The sequence below is a fragment of the Miniopterus schreibersii genome, assembly GCF_964146895.1.
Source record: "Miniopterus schreibersii genome assembly, chromosome: 10".
Lineage (NCBI taxonomy): Eukaryota > Metazoa > Chordata > Mammalia > Chiroptera > Miniopteridae > Miniopterus > Miniopterus schreibersii.
Genome location: NC_138110.1, coordinates 31,001,824 through 31,018,593, shown reverse-complemented (window position 1 = coordinate 31,018,593; position 16,770 = coordinate 31,001,824).

Sequence of the window (16,770 nt, the reverse complement as noted above, 5' to 3'; positions counted from 1 at the left end):
AGGTCAAAGGTTTGGTGTGGTGTTGTTTTTTTCTATTTCTCAAAAATAACCAGTTTAAAATAATCAGTATTCAAATCAGGCATATTTTGGGGTGGCAAATGCCACTGCCCCCTCACTCCCTATAGGGAAATATCTGCACACATACTCACTAAACTAAACTGAGACTATACAAGTTTAAAGAGAATTAGGAACTCTAAAAAAATTTTTTAAAGAAACTATCATTTAGAGACATAGGCAAATTAACTTTGGTAATTAAGCAATGGCTTGCTTATGTCTCAATTTTGCTCTGCTTATACTGTATCCTCCTTCTGAGCACTTGATTTCACACAGTTAACTTCAGTGCTCATCTTTGATCTTAGCTTCATTCTGACTCTTTTCAGGTTTGTACCTAAACTTTCCTGGACCCTTTCTGACTTTGCCTGTTCCTCCAGTCCCAACAAACTCCCCTGGACTCCATGCTTTCCTTTCTAACCTCACAGACATACACACACCAGGGCTCGATAGACTTTGCCTCAGTCTCCCCAACTCCTGCAAGGAGGGGGGTGATAAATGCATAGTGCTCATCACCATGACCCTTCCATATGCAAAGGAAAGACTTTGCCTCATACAACAAAGAGAAGATGTGGTTTTGCACTTAAAAGCACCTGTAACCACAGAGGAATAAGGAGTTGAGGAGGAACCACCAGCATGTATCTGTAGGACTGGACAAGAGCATTTCTTGAAGTTGTCATAGGACACTGCACTTGCTTTTCAGCTGCACTCTGTGCACCCACTCATTCTCTGTGCTGTGGAGAGCTGCCCAAGTCACCAAATTTACCACGGAAAACCTGCTGAGAGGTTTTTCAAGTTAAAAGGAAAATCTCCAACTTTATTTCCCGGGATCGGGTTCAAAATAGCAACAGTTTTCTGCTGTGTACAAGAGAGAGCTGCAAACTGTTGATAGGGACAGAGAGTAGCCAACAGGGAAAGTCTTTTTTTTAAATGGCAAGCTACTTGTAGAAATTTTGGCATCATTTCCTCCAGTGATGGATAATTATTTAAAAAGAAAATATTAGAAATTGTACTAACCAAAATAGCACTAACCAAAAGCCTGGTAACAATAAGTTCTTGATCATTATCCATGAATAAGATCATCAACCCCTGAGTAAGGAAGTCTAATACTTTGTTAGAATGGGGTTTTTGTGGGGTTTTTAGAAAAGACTAATTATATTCATCTAGAATGATTCTAGCCTTACAATGCAGCTCTCCTCTTAGAGAAAAACACATGAGTGTTTTGTTATGGGAGGAGAACTTTGACCTGGGAAGAGCATTTAGGCATTCTTTCAGACAAGCTGTTGATTTCCACATAAAATTGGCAAAAGAGAGAGCCATCTGGGATAAAATGTTATGCACATTGTTGGTGTCTGCTGTTAGAAGTGCATTTCAGTTTTGTACCACAAAAATATATGACTAACGAGACTATTTCTCAGTAAATCAAAGATATATAAGAAAACCAGGATGGATATATTAATTTTACCTATTTGAAAATCTCAAACATTTTTTAAATGAACATTTGGTGTACTACTCACTTACCTACTTTTAGAGTTTTCTGTAAAATGCGTCTTCTATTCCCAGATCCCATGGTACCTTATATACAATAGAGACCATCAGAACACAACAAGGAGTTAAGAGATCTGGGGTCTAGTCATCACCCTACTGTTAACTTACTATGGGATACTGTGCAAGACATTTAATATTTCCAGATATATATTAGTTAAGTTAACACTAGTCATGTATCAAACACCAACATTTCATTGGTGATAAAAGATTGTTTCTTGCTCATTGGACAATTCAATGCAAATATTCCTGGTCATCAGATAGCTTTCTTGGTGATTCAGAGATCCAGGCTCCTCCTTTTTTAAAACCCCTCCATCCATGATGGAATTAAAGTTCTGTGCTTCTTGCTAGTGGAAAGGGAAAGAGTATATAGAAAAGTCCCAGCCACTTTGTAATAGTCTGGCCTACAAGTGACACATCTCATCTCTACCCTTACTCCTATGTCAAGAACCAGTCATGTACCCATGCCTGATTGCAAGGACAGGAGCTAGGGACTAAGAAATATGGTCCAACCAGGGAAAGTGTGAATTCTGGGTACACTGCTATAAACATTTCTGCTAAATTCTGCCACACCAAACCTCTGCTTATATATCAATGAAATGGTAATAACGATACCTGACCTGCCACTTTACAGGGACATTTGTGGATAAAGCAATAAATAAATGTTCTCTGAAAATGGTTCCAAAGAAGCATAGCTCCACAAGACATTATTTTCCCTACACTCTCCCAACTTATTTGTGCTCTCCAGTATTTCAAGATTCAAATCCATCTTCAACTGATAGAGTTGTAAGAGTACACATCTCTGTGTCTTTGTGTCCATTGTTCTCGCTATTCAGCATCTTTTGAGAGTCCACCCCTGAATCAGTGAAATAGTCTACTTTCTTAGTTTCCACATCATGGCATTCTCCTGATCTTCCCACCTTCTCACTGCCCCTTCTCAGTCTACTTTGCTGAATTCTCAATATCTACCCAAATGTTTTTCAGTGCAACACCTTAGGACCATCCTGAACCTTCTCTCTCACCACATTCATTCTCTAGACAACTTTATCCTTTCTAGTGGCTATATGCTGAGGATCCTGAAATTGTATCTTGAGTTGAAGCTGCTCTTCTGAGCTCCAGACTCCCACATACCAAAGCCTCCTTCACAGCTTCATCTGAAAACTTCATAGACAACTCAAATTTCACATGGCCAAAACAGAATGCCTGATTTTCCCTACCCAAACCTGTTCCTTTGCTAATCTTCCCTGTCGCAGCAAATGACATCAATTTCTCAAATCCAAAAACTCAAATCATTTTTTACTCTTTACTTCCCCTCACTTCCTATTGGCAAATCCTATTGACTTTACCAACCCTCCCCCCAAAAAGTTTCCTCTCCGTTCACTTCTATTTTCTGTCTCCCTAATACCAACCACTATCTTATCTCACCCAGATTGCTACAGAAGCTGCTTAACCAGTTTACCTAATTCCACACTTGCTCCTTACAAACCATCTCCCCAGAGCAGCAAGAATTGTCTTTTTCTAAGACATACTATATTTTATCAGATCTCTGAAACCGTCAATACTTTTTTAACACAATTGATATACAAAAGAAAAAAACATACCATTTGGACTATGACAATGCTTTCTCATTACATCAGTTGTAAGATACATTTTTATTTTGGAGATGTTAAAATTTGAAAAAAAGTAGCTAATGGTGACTGGCTGATTCTGAATTTATCCACTCACCTTCCACCCCAGGTAAAAATGAAACCAGCAAAGAGAGCAAATAGAAATCATACATAACCCACTCCTTTAATCGTACTGTGAGACAGAAAATATGATACTTAAATTACCTGTAAGTTGAGAAATAAAATTTCAGCTGAGCTCCTACTACTTAATCAACACTGCAAGGCTGTGGGTGCAAAAAGTGGAGGAAGGGGTCTTAAGAGACTCCATAAAAATATTGAAGGGGGTACAGAGGGCTTATACAGGTATTAACCAAATCATCCCTAAAAAGGGAAAGTCTGACAGCAAACAATGACCACAAGTTAGAACTTGATTATTACTAGCACTAGCTACAGGGAAGGAGCTTGAGGATGGTGGGACCAGAATCCACAGTCTGAAGCATTGTTCAGGGGGGAAACAAGTTGTACAGAGAAGGAAATGCAATCCTTGGAAACATAGCAGTGAAGGAAAAGAAGGAAGTAAGAAATGAAAAGGAAACATAATTAGAGAAACAATAGAGAAACAAACCACACCCACATCTCACCTTGCCAACATCTTTACCATCACCAACCATAAAAGCAACACACAAAAGCAGAACTTTCAGAAAATAGAATTATCAAACTAGGAGTAATGACTACAAAATCAATAGGAACAGAAATAGCAGACCACACCCATGAAAAACTATTTTAAAATTTAGAAAATTAACACATTTAAGTTGATAAAAAATTCTAGCCCCAAATCTGCACAGCTGAAGAAATTATGATATATACAGCCCTCCAAACCAAATTAAGTATTTTCACACAACCATTTGTAAATATGAAAAAAAATATTGAACCGAATACAAAAACTAAGAACAGAAATGGAGCAGGCAAGGAAGGAATGAAATGAGAGTTGATTGAACTCAGGAAAGAAATAGAAGAAGAAATTCAAAATCATATCAGAAATGAAGAGTAAATCACAAGATACTTAAGGTTAGATTTGAGTGAAAATTTAAATTGTTTTAAATGTGTTTTTATTGATTTTTTTTAGAGAGAGAAGAAGGGAGCGAGAGAGAAACATCAATCAGTTGCCTCCCGGGGATCGAACCCTCAACTTGGGCATGTGCCCTGAGTGAGAATCGCACTGCTGACCTTTTAATGCATGGGACAACAATCAACTGAGTCACAAAGATCAGAGCTTGAGTGAAAATTTAAAAAGAGAAAGATGATTTCCAATGTTTTATAATTAAAATAATACTGCAATAAATAAACTTCTGCACATGTATATCCATATTGTTGGAGAGCTATCTTTAGAGTCATTTCCTACATGTGAAATTACTGGATAAATGGTTAAATGCATATGTAGTTTTATTAGATAGTTCCAGTTATTTTTAGTTTGAATTGGCATTTTCAAATATGCTATTCCCTCTACCTAGAATGCCCCTCCCCTCTCTCGTCATAAGACTAACTCCTTTCACCCCTGGATCTCAGATTAAATGGCACCTCCTCTGAGATGGCTTTCCTGAACATCCAACATAAAGGTCTTCTATTCAAATATGTTTTTCTCTTTCTTAGCCCCTTGTGTTTTTTTTGCCTCATCACACTTAACACAATTTGCACCATTTTATTAATATTTGTGTTTACTTTTTAAATTACTTCGCCATTTGAATAAAGGCAAGGATAAGGTGGTCCCAGGCTACATTGCACCCACAGGGCCTGGGATATGGCCTGATTACATAGTAGGCACCCACTATTTATTAAATAAATGAATACATCTTTTTTCCTAATTATACTAAGTCTTGAATACTGAATAGTCTGTATTGCTTAAGAGGAAAACTATGAGTTGGCACATGATTTTAGTCCTAGAAACTATTTTACTAGATAAAAAGCTCCTTTAAAAATGTTTAATTGCGTTTTTATTTTCTACTCACCCCAAAGGCTTGTGCCTTACCCATAGCATATGTACAATAATGTGAATTTTTGCTTCCAATTATAATGCCAATTAAGTCAGCAAATGAACCAGGTAGCACTGAACTAACAGTAATATACCCAAAGCTGTAATTCCTCCTTTCAGATTTACGGTGAGAATCTAGACGGGTCCAGGTTGGTATTAGGGGAAGAAGATTTTTCAGGCAAGTGGATTAGAGCACTATAAATATTTATTGAATGAATCATGAGTCACCATAGCTAAGCAAATTCCAGAAAGGAAGAGAGAGAGAAAATTGAAAGCCCTCAGTCATTGAGCCAGATGAGTAGAACTATTCAACAACTACACCATAAACTGTTATGTCAGTTCTGTTTCTGACGCTTGAAGGTTCCATGTCCCATGAGTTAACTTTCAGTTATTTATAAAAATGTTACTTAGCCCTCTTCTCCACTTCTTCCCATTCTCCTTCATCTGCTAATAAGTCTGGCCACAGAGCTGGATCACGGAAGTTAAAAGGTCAAGTGCTAAAATACCCCAACTATGAGATTTAGATCAGAGCATAAAATGTGAGTCCCCAGCTGTCTTGGTCAAGTCCTGTAATCTAACGAGAGAGTGTTTCCTAATCTATAAAGTAAGAATTAATAAGAACACCCACTCTTTGTACTTTACAAACTGTTTCTATAAATCTAATATACTAATAAAAATACTTTGTAAGTTATATAAATAATATCAAAATTTAGTTACAAAATATCTGTTATTTTTATTATTGATACAAATCAGTACTCAGATAGTTGTAGAGCTCCCTACTTATATCTACCACAAAGGTGAAATCTCTATAATTATATAGTTCTGTATAAGCACCTAAGAGCTGTTGAAAAATATATATATATGAGCCAACCACATGTGATGAAAGCATTTTTGGGAAAGAGTTCCAGATACTCACTAAACCTAAGTAGAAATCCAGACTCGCTGGCTGGCTTGCCTTCCTTTCTTCCATCTTTCCTTCTCTCCTTCCTTTTTTGAAATGTTTGCTTCAAAACATGTGGTCTCTTTAAAATGTCATCACACAGAGAATCATGAAAAATTTATATATGAGATATCTGGGCAGTGCAGCTCACATTTCCTCTTTGAATAGGGAGAATTGAGTAGTTAAGCCCCCACTTCCCAACCTTAGGCCATAACACAAATTGGAGTTGTGGGTTGTGAAGGATTCTCAGAAAAAGTAGTGCTTTTCAAGCCTCCTGACCAACCATAGTAGACTGAGGAAAAGTCTTTTTGGTGGAAAAGTGCTAAATGGAATGAGCCCTACAGTAATCCAGCTTGTCCCCTAACCTCAGAAATAATGAGGGGGTGGAACTAGGGGAACCACATTTCCGTTCATGTGGAGCCTGTGTAGTGTACAGGTTAACTACTGGGCTTTAGGATCACTTAATAACTGAACATATGTACATGGACAATGGACTTAACCTCCCTGTGCCTTAGTTTTCTCATGTGTAAAATGGAGATAATAGAACAACTCTCAAAAGGATGCTGGATGGAGTTAAAAAGGTAAAATGTGTACTGAGTTAGCAGCTTACCTGGTTCATGGCAGGGACTCAGTAAATGTCTGTTACTACTATTACTAAATGTAGCAATAAAAAATTTTTATTTTCTTTTTAGACAGAGTCACAGAGCTTTCATGCTGCTCCAGTTGACAGTACAGTAAGGAATGTTCAATTGTTGTTTCATGAGATATTCCTTTTGCCTGAAAGTCCGAGTACCCATCAGTGATCCTGAATTTAACCTGTTGCAGTAAAAATTGCATTAAAGTTCCAATGAGGTGGGTATTCACAAGTAGAAGTAAGATAGGTAGAAATTATGGATAAAATCATTAATTATAAATAAAATAATTAAATGAGTAAAAATATAGAAAAGATTTAGACCACTGATTGGTACACAGTGAGTGTCATAGAAACGTTAGCTGATACTAGTAGTACCAACGCTGTCATCATTTTCTAGACCAGGGGCGGGGAACCTTTTTTCTGCCATTTGGATATTTATAACATCATTCGTTGGCCATGCAAAATTATTGACTTAAAAATTAGCTATGAAAAAAGCCTCTAGATTTATTGAATTTCAAGTCCCACCTGCAGTTGTCTTAGCAGGGTCAGACCAAAAGATTATGGCCCCTGGCTGGATGTTCCTCGGCCCTGATCTAGACAACAGGCACCATCAGAGTGCTTATCAGCTTCAGTCTCTCTTAGGTGGTGATTGCTTGTGCTGATGTTACTGTTAGTTTCAACAGATTCATTTCAAGTTTCAGAGGTCTTATTTAATAAAAATCCAGGAGCACCAAGGTAAAGCATGAATAATGATCACCTAACCTACTCCAGTCTAGCACACTTTCTTTATCCACTAAAATATTAGGCCATAAGTAAAAACTCTGTAATAAGAGAATGGCATAGAGAGATGAAATTAAGGTTAAAACCCTATAGTTAATTCATAAGCTATGGAATTGAAGGATGGAGGGGAAAAGTTGGCATTAACTTTTTCTGGAACAAAGTCAATGTGCCTTAGGAGTTTCATCTCAGGATATCTGAATGCAGTAGCAATGGAATGTCAGATACTGGCTGTTAATCAACATAGGATGAACTATGCTATAAGACCAATGATGACCTCTCAGTTGATTAACACATAGCAAGTCTGCCAAGAGTCTAGAGGCTGTTCAGGCAGCTCCCTTCAGAATGGTGATTTGGGGACACAGTCTAATTCCCCCTTACAACTAAGCCCTCTAGAACACATGGCTTCCAGGTCACCACAATTGAAAAGAAAGAACTGCAGAGTCACACACCTGTCAATAAATGCTTTGACCTAGAAGTGACCCACATCAACTCTACTTCTCACAACTCAATGACCACAATTAGTCAGATGACCTTATCTAACTATATGGGTATTTGGGAATTTGTGGGAGTATATGTGTATTTGAAGAGCAGTGTCTCTGCACAGTCATAAGTATTCAGCTATATTATAATTGTTTTTAATTTTAAAAAACTTAATTTTGGGGAAAGTGCTATTGCAATATGTTCCCCTTTTGAATGGTTTCTACTAGTTAGATTCACTCTTCTTAGTATAGACTGAGAAATCATTGAATTTTTTTTTTTTTTTTGGTGCTCCCCTAGGACTTAGTACCACTGCTGACAATAATAGGTCTTAAATAAATAAATAAATGGATGGATGGATGTACTCTTTAGGTAGAGCCAGTACAGATTATTCATGTTGTTGCAAGACAGCCCAGAAGTCTGCTACCAGAACTCCATTCTGGTAATTAAATTGATTTTATTAGAAATACAGATAAATTCATTTTATTATTTGAGGTATTACCTGAGAGAACAGTAATCAGATTGACTCAGTTCTTTCATTGTTTACAAAACAAGCCAGTTCTGCGTCTCTACACTGTACATTAAATTACCTAACACATCACTTTTATCTACACAAGGGTTTTCCTTTCTTTCTTAGTGCCTCACTAAAAGGTTCTTTTTGCCCTAGAGATGTTTTATAAGAAATAAAGCTTACATGATTTCTTCATGTAAAGCTTCAAATAAAGCTTACATGATATCATTACCTTGGTTTATTGTTCCCTGCTTTTGTAAAATTTTAATTAACATGAAAGGAAAATATTTAATTCAGTCATTCTTAAAAAAATAACATTTGTCCACTTTAAATATCTTTTGTGGTTGTTTTATTTATCCACAGGAGAAAAACTTAAGAGCCACTGTCTTTCATGTCTTTACCTTGTCCATTTTGCCTATCTTGTAATTGATGTCATTGCATATAACTACACCTTTACAACCTTTAACAGCATCTTAGTTGCAAAAGAAAAACAATCCTTCTCCCTTCTCTTATTTCTAACAAAGATGTATATAGACTGCCTAAGCACAATGTCTGGCATATAATATTTATTCAAATATGTCTGAGTTCTAAATCTCCAGACTCTCCAGAAACAATAGCCAATCAGAGCTGCTGAAAAATCCTAATTGATGAAAATGAAATCCATTCATTATTCTTATCCATAATTTATCAAGTTATATGCCCAGATGGGTCACCATCACTTCCATGAAAATGACAAATGATTTAAAGTCCTAATGGAAATAGATGTATTGATTTCAAAATTCCATCATAGCATTTCTCTCAGAAACATAATCAATAGTGCTGTTGGTAAACAGCTCACTCCAATAGAATCAGTATGCTGCAATTAATTCAGGTCTTGAATTCTACTTCCCTAGTAGTAAAATCTTATTAACTCATAATGCTTGGGTATTCTCCATAACCAGGGTTCTCTAGGCTAGCAGTCATCAAATGTGTTATCAGAACATAGTGTGCAACTGTCAAGCATGAGGCATGCTGTAGTGTATTTGCTCAAACAATAAAGTATCAACATTTTAAAATTATTTTCTTTTTTTTAGATAAAATATAAAGTGAATTCAAGCATATCCAATGTCTTTCTCATTCATTTGCTTTGGGTATATGAGGACCATGTATAACCACAACTTATCCTAACTAGCAGTGCACAGTTTTCCACCATGGCAGTAAGTGTTAATAGTTGTACCAATTATGCACTATGATGTGTGAGAAAATACTGAGAATTTCTTTAACATCTGGGTAATCCCATGGGAAACAGTCACATATGTGAATGGCATGGATATCACAACAGAAAAGGTTGGGAATCATGGCTCTGGGTAAGCTGTGGTGAATATTTCTGAAACTCATTTTCTGCTACATTTGGTCTAAAGCAAATAGAATTTTTCTCTTGGCTGTAATTCTGTGGTATAAACTTTTCATATTCAGCCACTTAATAATTCACATCTAAAATATCAAGATAATAATTTGGTAGTTTTTCTCTCTCCTCTACTGACACTACTTATTAAAAATAACTTAAGTTCTTTCATTAATAGTACATCCCATTCACCCTCTTGAAACTAAGTAACCTAATGCCTTCTACCAACAATTCAAACATTTGCAGCCAATCCAAATAACAAACAGAAAAGGAGAGCACTTCAGTTCAAATATATCAACTGAATGACTTTAAGAAATATTATCCCAGACACTCATTTATGACTGTTATGTCATCAAATTGAAACCCCAGCAGCATAGTAAAAATATTCTGACATTAATAACACATTTCTTATGAATTATGACACTCTTATGCAGTTCTAGGAATTCTAAGAGCTTATCTTTAAAAAAACTCATGATGATAGTCCTTAAATCAACAATAAATTAGCAAAGACATCTAATATTATGTAAAATCCCTTAACAAGCTCCTATAATTACCAAATGTTATTTTGACCATATGTTTAAAATACTGTTCTCCATTTGTTCACAGCAACACACTTCCAGTCCACAGGTCAGAGAAATGACTAATTTAATATGAAATATGTGACCATATAACTCATGTGCATTTCTCTAAAAAGCCCCAAACTGCTTTCAAAAAATAAATCGGGGGAGTGGGAGCATTTAGACTATTTTAAACTGGCCTAAAGCAAAACAGACTAGTTGCAAGTAAGTATTCTGTAGCTGGTAGTTAAGTAAAAATCAGTTGAAGAACAAAAAAAAATTCCCAACACATCTTAAACCACTTATGTCTCCCATTCCATAAACAAAAGACAGATAAACCAATGCAAATTTTATTTAAGTTGAAATAAACACTTCCAAGAAGAGTAGTCATCCAGAGTGAATATTTATAGAAAAGCTCTATTCCTCAAAAAGTATATTTGTATATAATGTCAAATTTTGCCAGAATACTTAAGTTTAAGGCTATTACTTGAAAGTTTTCTAACAGCTTTGCCTGGGAGAAAAATAACAGCTTATAAAAAATACCCAAGAATTACCAAAAACCACTTCAGAAAAGTTGGTAAATAATGATGTTAAATAAAAATTCACCCCAAATTCGTTTCCTCTGACAAAATATGTTCTTAAATCATCTTTTTGAGGCTTCTAAAATATTTTAATAGACATTTTAAATGACAGTTATGTTAATTGTGCCATAAAACTTTACACAGGCCTTAAAAATGGAGGGCAACACATAATAGAATAGATATTTCAATATTAATTTTAGCAAGCAATTTTATGTAGTTTGTATCTCTAGGCCTTTGCACCACCAAGTATCACCCTTCCAGCCAGCTTTTTCTAGCCAGGTTGTCTCAGCCAAGTTCTATTTGTCATGAAACCTCCAGGATTGGGTGTGAGGCTTCCTGATTGCTCCCAGGACAATTACACTTATCCCATTGCAGCACATAATTTCTTCTTTTTTAAAAAAAATTTTTTTAAATATTACAAATGTCCCTTTTTCTCCCCAATGACCCATTCCACCCTGTCCTTCACTTCCCAATATATCCCACTAGTTGAAAGGTTCTTCATGGCAGTGACTATGTTTCATTTATTATGTATTTCATGCTCCTGTCACCTAATAGAACTCAATAATTGTCAATTACTGCTAAAGGGATAACTCCAAAAGTACAATATAAGGACTGGTACCTGAAAATCACAAAAACAATTTTAGTATCAAGAACACAAAATTTTTGCCTGAAAATGTTAGTTCTGCCACCACACATTCAATTTAGATGCTGGGCTAAGGCTTGGGGAAAATAATATTATTTTGAGAACATTCTACCTTTTTTAACAAGCTGTATAATAGTTCTCATGGAACATATTTATATACCCCCCTTTTATACATAGCCTTAGTTGAAAATAGTCATAAACTAAAATTATGGTGCCTGTTCCTCCACTGTAAATACCATTTTGCTTTTCAGGCTGAGTTCCTCTCAGTGGCTGTTCTAAAACTCTTTCACTCTTCTTGAGTCCTCTACTAACCCCCACATCATCTTTAGTAGATGACCTCAGCTCCTTCTTGAATTTGGCCTTCATCAACTCTGCTGATCCCAAGCCTCCTCTCAAATTTTCTTCATCTGATTACTCCCTAATCTCCTTTCCTCTAGTCTAAGATGAAAAGGCATCCCACCTTTTATATTTGTTCCATGATACAAGGTTAATATACAGAAGCCAATGACTTTCCTATATACCAGCTATGAATAAGTAAAATTTTAAATTAAAAACACATTACCATTTATATTGCCATCCCCAAAAATGATGTGCTTAGTTATAAATCTAATAAAATATGTGCAAGATCTATATGAAGAAACTATGCTCAAAGAAGAACTTAATAGAGAGATGGACTATGTTCATGGACAAGAAGGCTAAAGATTATCAAGATGCTGGCTCTTCCTGACTTGATCTACAGATTCAGTGTAACATTAATCAAAATCCTAGCAAGTTATCTTGTGGTTATCAACAAACTGATTCTAATGTTTATATGGAGAGGCAAAAGACTCAGAATATCCAACAAATATTGAAGAAGAACAAAGTTGAAGGGCTGACACTACCCAACTTCAAGACTTACTATAAAGCTGCAGTTGTCAAGACAGTGTAGTATTGGTGAAAGAATACACAAATAGATGAGTAGAACAAAATCAAGAGCCCAGAAATAGTCAACTAATCTTTGAAAAAGGAGTAAAGGCAATACAGTGGAGACAGTCCTTTCAATAAATAAGGCTAGAATAACGACATTCACATGCAAAAATATGAATCTAGACACTGGATTTTTATTCAGTGCTAAAAAGAAATGAGCTATCAAGTTGTGAAAAGACATGAAGTAAACTTAAATGCATGTTACTAAGTGAAATAAGCCAATCTGAAAAGGCTACTTGTTTTATGATTCCAACCATATGACATTCTGGACAAGGTAGACCTCTGGAGACAGTAGAAAGATCAGTGGTTGCAGGGGTTGGGTGTTGTGAGGAGGGCAGGAGAGGGATAAGTAGGCAGTGCACAGAGGAGTTTTAAGAGCAGTGAATTCTCTGTTTGATACTACAGTGTTGGATATATGTCATTATACATTTGTCCAAACCCACAGAGTGTATGACACGAAGAGTGAACCCTAATGTAAACTATGGGCTCTGTGTGATTATTATGTATCAATTTAGGTTCATCAATTGTAACAAATGCACTACTCTGGTGAGGGATGTTGATAATGGGGGATAGTAGGCATGTGTGTAGGCAGGGATTTATGAGAAATCTCTGCACATTCCCCTCAATTTTGCTGTGAACCTAACTGCTTTAAGAAAAATTATTTGTTTATAAAAGGGAGAGGGGACTTCAAAGGATTGTTATTTAAAAGCATGAAGATAAAAAATAGCTTAAAGTTCATAAAATCCAAACCTCACATTCTAGAGCCAAGGAAAAGGAGATCCAGAGATAGTTAAGAGGCTTGTACAAGATCAGATAAGATTCCAACATTAGGGAAATTTTCCAAGCAAAAGTATTGCTTTTATTTTTACAGAGGGGAATAAAAATGTATGTGTAAAAGTGTGTATTAGGGTACAAATAAGTCCAATTTGACATAATCAGTTTATGCAAAATGAAGTAACTATAAGAATATTTTGTACCAAAAATAGATTTGCCCTGAACTGTCCAGGTAATTGGAGCCTTGTAAAAATTTTTCTTGAATAATCTAAATGGTTGCCCTAATTCTCTGCTTCACTTTATACATGAACACCACTATAAAGTACAAATTTAAAATGCTGTACCTTTTTGACAGATACCTCTATTTTTAGAACCTATTAATATTTATACTTCAATATTAAGTCTCCAGGGCCTAATCAGGTGGCAGAGAGGGACCAAGAGGTCTGAAAAGGGAACATATTAAATGTAATCCACCCATCAGCAAACTAAACCCAGAAAACCTATAAAATTTGTGACTTGACTCTGAAGGGCAGTTATGACCTGCTGAGCTAATAGCTCCCAGTCAGCTCACTTGCCTGCTCTTATTATCTTAAACTCATCGGGAAATTTTTCAAAATTGCCATACAGGTCATTTATTCATTCTGTCACATGTACCAAGGAACAGCATGCCTATAAAGAGACTTAGGGAAAATGTTGTTCATCTTCCATCCACCACCTACCCAAACATTCAGGGTAGATTATACTCTCTTATTTTTTTATGTTATTAATAAAAGCACTGGTGCATTTTAAACAGTAAAGAGCATCATTCAGCCATCTCTGGGATGGTGGGGCACTCTTCCTATGACTGCCCAGTTCAGTGTAATTTAATAGTAAAGATCATAAATATTTAGTGTCTCTTAACCTGCAAGTAAACAACTTAAGGGCTTTTATTCATTTTTATTTTATTTTTGAAACATTTCTAGCATACAGAAATGTTCTACAAAATAGAAAAAATTATAGACTCCTATGTCCCTACCACCTAAACATGTTAACTTCTTTGGGTTAATCCTCACCAAGGATATTTTTTCCATTGATGTTTTTAGAGAGAGTGGAAGGGAGAGAGGGAGAGGGGGCAGGGGGCAAAGAGAGAGAGAAAGAAACATTGATGTAAGAGAGACACATTGATTGGTTGCCTCCCTTGGATTGCAACCCACTAAATGAGAGAACATATTTGCTTAATATGCAAAATTTATAAAGAATTTCTAAAACTCAGCACCAAAAAACAATCCAATTATAACTTGTACTTTTTAATGGTTATTATTTCTTACTCTAAATATTTTTTCAAATGTAATTATCTAAACCTTATCTTTTAAAAATAAGTGCATTTTAAAATAAAATTTTAACAAATTATGCTACTTTATTACATATGTATGGGTGAATCCATATAACATTGGTATAACTAAAAATACCAAACAGCTATAAATATAATGGGAAAAGCAATGTTTACCCAAGATGATTATACTATAAGGAAATAGATGCTGTGTGCTGACTTTTTCTGTAGGAGGTGAAATTTTCTTGGTCTTTCAAGGAGTCACTCTTTTTATTAATAAAGAGCATGGCTTGTTTCCCCAAAGCCTCATACCCTTAGGAACTATTAAGCATGATTTAAGTTGGCAGTGGATTAATTCAAACTTTTCACCAATAAATTATTCACATTTTTCCTGTAATAATGACTAATGTAATATGTAGGAATTGCAGAGTATATTAACATTTTCAGGGTTATTTTTATCAGAACACTGAAAGCACATGTTCTTAAACATTTATCAGTGGACTACATTAAAACTGGTAGCAGACAAAAGAAACAAGAGAATTATCTAAAATCCTGAAGTACAGAATGATGTGGTTATGACTTTAATTAATATAGTGCTTTACACACAGGAAAGTCTGATATACATGCCTGATATTGTATAAACTGCAGTTAAGTTTATTAAATCAACATTAAAAGCCTAAGTACATAACATACTGGGCCGCACATATTTAAACTTTTGATCTTTGACCTGGGAAGACCACTTTCTGAATGACAGGTGCACTTAAATATGCATAGAATATAAAAAGGCAGCAGTGTATTGTCATGGTTTACTGTTCCTCATACTTTGTAGGGGCTACAAGCACATTTTCCTAAACAGTAGATGAACAGTTAATTATAGCAATGTGGCAAAGTAGCCATAGGAATACGTACATTGTGAGGGAGAAGAAGGTGATACCTGTCCGGCATGGCCCAGAGGCTGACAGTGTAGGCAGACCACAAGGCATCTGTTTCGCCCAATGTGTACCAGCTTGAGGCAAATGCACATCAATAATGTCAGTGCATATGAAGCAGAAGAGTATTTGGAGACCACCCATCTCAAATTTGTGGACCCACATCAGTTTATTTGAAGATGTAAATAGGCTCCCGGGTTTGATTCCAAGTGAAAATTAAAATATATTGGTCCTGGTTTTTACACCAATTAGTTTATTCTAATCTGAATAACAGACTCATCAATTTAATAGTTTGGCTCTCTTCTGCCCTGAATGTACTAACCGATTGGCCGGTTTCATCTAACAGTCAAGGCACAAATACCAATTATGGTGTGGGTTTGGGGTTTTGTGTTTGCCTTTTAAAAAAATTCATACCCAGAAACTGAACTGAAACAAATGTTAGCTTTTACTTAGAATCAGGTTGAGCTTTGTTTATCACTCTTTTGAAAGCCTGTTCAGTAAGATCCATTTGCTCTCTGCTTTCTAAGGTTCTATGTGGGACAACGGAAAGTGTAAGTCTTAGATCTGAATTGTGTTCAGAAAGAGGATTTCAGGGTGACTTTGGTGACCATACAGAGAAGTTCCTCCAGGCTTGCTGCCCACCTACTTAATATCATGACACACACAGAGCTGGACAGGACTACTGACTCCCCAGTGGTTCTACTGATCTGAGAAAATGGATAATAAAGCAGGTCTGTCGTCCACTTACCACCATGCAACTGGGCCAAGACAGTCAACTGTAATCACAACTAATGGCTCATATAAATTGGTCTCATGCAGACCAAGGATCAGCAGAAACTCAATTCATTTCAGAGAGTTTATATTTGCCAAAATACACTCAGTGTTACTGAGTATTCTTAGGGATCTCTATCCCACATCTGCAGCCACTTAGAGATGCTGTGAAAGGGAGGCTAGCTTCTTTCCAAATGAAAAAAAGCATTGCCTGCCTAAGAGGACTCCATTTGGGATGTATCCATCTTGCAGCCTTCATATTTTAGAGGACCACTCAGAAGC